At 30.4% G+C, this 5,454-nt stretch overlaps 1 long non-coding RNA gene and 1 pseudogene across 1 annotated transcript; both read right to left on the bottom strand.

The window, feature by feature from the left end:
- Window positions 1–561: 561 nt before the first annotated feature.
- LOC112463964 lies at window positions 562–1,767 on the bottom strand. The gene is made up of 3 exons (XR_003041859.1): window positions 1,665–1,767; window positions 1,290–1,577; window positions 562–1,032 (listed from the first exon to the last, which is right to left on the bottom strand). It is a non-coding gene; the product is annotated as an uncharacterized LOC112463964 (long non-coding RNA).
- Window positions 1,768–1,832: 65 nt separating this feature from the next.
- The window catches only part of LOC112463963, a 4,000-nt pseudogene continuing 378 nt past the window's right edge, over window positions 1,833–5,454 (bottom strand).

The following is a 5,454-nucleotide window of genomic DNA, read 5'->3' as shown; positions in this document are numbered from 1 at the left end:
GAAATATTACTTTAATGATTATATTATCTTACGTGTTATCAACATTCCATACAGGCAAAGCAAATAGATACTATGATATACAGGATACCTTTAAACAATTGTTTTATTTTCTAACATTTTTCAGATTTATTGTAATATAATCGTATAATCGTCATATTTATTTACACAGGAATACTAACGCAAAATTATTAGGACATTGTCACTACTAAAATTAAAAAATCAGATGAAGGGTTAGGTAATGTACATATTTTTAATTCACATATCTCTCATTTACTACCGATCATTATTTCACAATGATACATTTGCAACGAAATACCCAAAACGTATATCTGTAATCTAAACACAAGTTTTTATATTCTGGAAACGATACAAGTGTCTTAAAATACTTTTTACTTGTTTCTAAGCAGCATAAAATATCGATACTATCCAATAGTATAAAAGCTACATTTGGATGGAACGATAACAATTTAGACACCCTACCTCTATAATTATGTTAAAATCGTCAGATATACTGTAATATAATCGTCATATTTTTTTACACAGACATACTAACGTAAATTATTCGGACATTTTCACTAAAAAATTAGATGAAGATAGTTTGTAATCAAACAAAGATACTGTTTAGTTAATGTACACATCTTTTTAATTCACATATCTTTCATTTACTACCGATCATCATTTCATAATGATGCATTTGCAACGAAATAGATATGTCAGCAACATTCGAAACCATCGACTGGAAAAATCATTCCTCTTGGTCTATTCGTTGTGACGGATAAAATCGTATAATTTCAGCACTCAGCAATGGATTCACTTCAATTGATGCGATTTTAAGACAGAGCTCAATTCAAAGAATCTTCGTTGTTACTAAATATGTTTACAAGGCCTGTGAATAGCGCTAATTTCCCTGCCATGCGCATATCTTTCTTTTTCGTGGCTGTATCCTGATTAGGCATCATCTTGTCCGCAATATGCTTATAGACTTTTCCATTCAGCATTAACGTAAAAAAAATAAAAAAGCCGTCGTACCATCTGAAATCGTTATATATAATTGTCTCGGTATTATAATCAATTTTATAATAAGTGTTTCCTCTCCGATAGCATAAACAAAATTAATTTTAGGAAATCTAAATTATTTTATCTTTTTCTGAAGGTAGAATACAAAACAAAACTAAAAATCAAGTTCTTTTCAAATAATAGACAACTTGAATTAATTATATAATTAATGTTTATAAGAACAATTTTATATTACTTTTAAAAGGAATGTTTAGAACACTGATTACACTTACATTTCCTGGTTAGCGCTTATTTTATGACATGTTGTATTTTACAAATTTTACTTCCAAAACACAGAAAATACCTTCCAGCCTGTGATGACACCACGTATACGCCAACGAACCTGCACGGTATCGTTTTCAGAATGCATTGTGTAGGATGTCTTTAGGATGTCAAGCTTGACGTGTGCAAACTTCATATGACCAATGAACCTTAACAGTAGAAACCTTTGTCGTAGAAACCTTTCTTCGGATCAAACACGAGACCTTCAGCATACCCCGCAGCTTTCCTACGCGGGCCATCTAACATATATCTAACATTAGCACACCCAGTACACATAATAATTTCGTAATATAAAAACAATATATAAAAATATATTGAGATCTCACCATCGCCTCGCCCCTTCTTTTCAATTTTCTTATCCAGCGTTATGTAATCTTTCAAATTTAAAAGCATGTAACAACAGATATTTGTTTCTCTCCGCTCTTCCGCCTAATAAAATGTTACCTATATTCATTTAATTCACAAAATTTAATTATAATTGCATTATTATATTTTATAAGTAAAATGAGAAATATAATAAAATGTACCTGCTAAACAAATAATTTGAAGCGCGAGCGATATAACATTGAGATCCATCACTATAGTCATAATGTATTTTGCTTCTTTTAACGTCACATGCATTAGATTTAGCATTTTGTCCGCTGTATTGAAGAACGATGGAGTTTCTGCTGGCGTGATCTCTTTACATTCGTGTTCCTTCGTCTTTAATATCTAAATATTTGTCAAAATTAAGTTGTTATGAACCCATCCATATTGAAGTCGGTTAAAAATAAATTATATTTAATTTTTTACCATAAAATTAAATTTTACACGTGACTGTTATGTCACATAGCAATTGATATATAAATCTATTTTAAAAAATGCAAAAAACAATTAAAATTTAAAAAATTGCTCAAAAACTGAAAGAAAGATAGAACTGACTTCAAAAGAACTGTAAAAAATAAGAAAGAATTTAAAAAAATATATAAAAGTTCTATATTTTTTATTTTTTAGAGCTTTTTGAAGTCGGTTCTATTAAAAAATTTTTTTTTATTTTATACTTTTTTTAAGGAAAGAAGCTTCCTCACCGATTTGGCTAAAATTTTAATTTTGTGTATTTTGGTGCGTAAAACATGAATAAATCTATAAGTTAAAATTGTCGTTCTCAATTAGATAAAAAATTATTAAGTACTAAAATTAATAGTTGCGTGGTTAGAGTGTCTATCATACTGACATGATATAGACGTACATGATCATGCGTAATGACGTAAAAGTACATGAAATTACAGTAATAATACAATATAACGGCAACCTGTCCTATAATAGTCTGACGCCTTGCACAATAGGCGATAGCGATGATGATAGTGACAGCGACAAAGTTGCCAACAAAGGTATAGCTTTGTCGGCAATTTTATCGTTGTCACTATCGCCTATTGTGCAAAGGGCTTTACTTCAATTATATGCTATTATTATACTTTGTATTTATGTAAAGTTTTCAATGTACCAATTATTTTCTGCTTTAAAGAAAGCATAAACTCTATTTCTACTATCTTTTTTATCTATATAGTTAAGAAAGATTAATTTCTTTTAAAAAAAGGTATATATATATATATACCTTAGAAAAATAAACACGATCGTGTTGCATATTTCCAAAATCTCCCCTCATATAATAGCGCAACTGCTTCTTCAGCATCATTTAGATATTCTTTTAAATAGCTGCATGTTTATATTTCCGCTCTGCTTTCAAACGTTCAACCAGTGTCTTATGAAGTTTGTATGAATTTGCTGGGCTGAAAAAATTAATTCTTATGTGTATAGAAGCATATGTAATTAATTCTAACGATGATAGGATAATATTCTTTCATGCATATACGAAAAAAAATTGTATATCTTTACCGTAGTTTCATCTCTTTTGATATTGCGATTATATCCTCCCAATTATCATTTAACATTCTAAATGTTTCTACAACTTTTTGTCAAGATCGCCACTTCTATAAAACCAGCTTCCACATATTTTCCTTCACTTGACAAAAATTCTCCATAAACTTCAGCCACCTTTTTATACTCTATAGTATTCTTCTCAAACAATTTTATTGCCGCCTGGTATAATTTATGACTACGTATCAAATTTAATCATTCCTCAAACTTATTGTTAGTTGAATCTTTAGACAAATATTTTAACGCTAATTCGTAACGTTTAAGATGCATATTAATAGAATACTTCATGTAATTTGGGTCCAATTTTTTCAAATTATTCAAGAATGGAATATATTCTTTGGGATCTTCTTTCGATGATTCAAACGCTATAAACATTGCGAGTTCTAAATCATACATGCCTAATGAAACATCATATAACGTATCGATAGTGACGAAATGCAGTGAACACTTTAACGCTTCATAAGTGGATACGGTAAGATCATGTAACTCGGATCTCTGTGAATCCTCCAACATTTTCACTCGCTTTATTTTACTGAGTGTATTTTCCCAATCCTTGTCTTTGTTAATTTTTCACCAAGCTTATCAATATTGGTTGTATTAAGTTATCCGCAACTTGATATTTCTCCATGGCATCTCTTAATAATTTACAGATCTCGTCTACCTTATTAATTGTATTTTGTTACTTCTAGTGTCAGATTTGACAGGGCGATCCACATAACAAAACGCGTACATTGTACGGGTGACATCGACATTTTGTAATTCTGACAAAAACAGATTCAACCAATTTAACTTCTTATGCTGTACAAGATCTTCTAGGAACTTTTTCACATTATCCAGAAATAATTGTGGATCGTGGTCGTATGATAAATTCGAGTTTATACGTTGTTTAGTCATTATAGCAAGTGCCGTCAAATAATCACAGTTATTCAGGTAACATTTTACTATATGCACCGATAATGCCCTTGGCTGTATACATTCTAAATTTTCTCTAGGCAGCTATAAAATTATTTTTGAGTCGTACGGTATCGCCGTTATTATACGAGAACCTTTTTCGAGTCGTCTGATGTAGGTACCTGATGTATCTGTAACGATATATTTAAAGTCAGAAAAATATGCTATATACAAAAAAAAAAAAGATTATAAAAAGTATGTATTTACCCGCAAATAAAATCTCGTTCATATTTAAATCCCTGAGAGCTGGTTAGTTAAATCACGTTCATTTAGCTGCTTTATATTAACTTCGTTCAATAAGACACAAATCAATGTACATTGCAGTGTCGTAAGAAACAAAAAATCAGAATGTACGTAAAAACTTGTAATATTCTTAGCAATTTCTTTTCCGTCGACCAAGAAACTATTTTCCAGAAGACAGAGCAAGGATAATATCTCTTGATATCAATTCGTATAACTTCTATTTGATCACACTGTTCGTTTAACGTTATATTTGTCTGTTCAAGTTTTCCGTTTCTTGTGTATTTAAATATTTGATCTCTTACTTTTATGTAAGCTGTATTTGCATCGGGAGAAGAAACTACATGTTCTACTGGATAACCAAAACATAAAGTTTCCTGTAAAAAGATTCAAATTTAGACAGATATTATTTTTATACAAATCTAATGATTCTGGAATACCACATACCTTATTTTCAGACAATCTTTAGAATACATACCATTTAGAGATAAAACACACAAGAGATTATGGTTGTAACTATAGAGAACAACATGATGTTCTCCGTAAACCATAAGAAATGTTGCATGAAGCAATCGTAGTCATCAATTTTTAATGCTTTATCTTTGATAACGTATAGCATGTCACAAGAAATACTACATACGTTTGCAGTTACATATGTCAATGTGGAAGCGTTCCACATTCAGGAACATCCTTTTCCTTTTTCAATAAAATCACAATGTCCATGTTGCCAGCAGAGACAGAGATCATTAAACCGTCCTCTTCCATAATTAGTCGTTATAATGCAGACAAAAAAACTTTTCCAAGAAGGCAGACGTATATAACTTTATAACTTAATGTGCCACGTTGATTTTTACGCACAGACTATGAAGAAGTTGTTGAATTTGTAAAAGTGCAGCAACCAAGTCATAAGAACGTTTCAACATTGCAATCCTTTGATTTATCTAATACTGATTTCGAGTTTGGTTAGACAAGCTGCAAATTAAAAAATCAATAAATAACATATAAACA

The sequence above is a fragment of the Temnothorax curvispinosus genome, unplaced genomic scaffold, assembly GCF_003070985.1.
Source record: "Temnothorax curvispinosus isolate PA1 unplaced genomic scaffold, ASM307098v1 QBEX01013798.1, whole genome shotgun sequence".
NCBI classification, from domain to species: domain Eukaryota; kingdom Metazoa; phylum Arthropoda; class Insecta; order Hymenoptera; family Formicidae; genus Temnothorax; species Temnothorax curvispinosus.
This window is presented reverse-complemented; position numbering and strand designations above follow the sequence as displayed.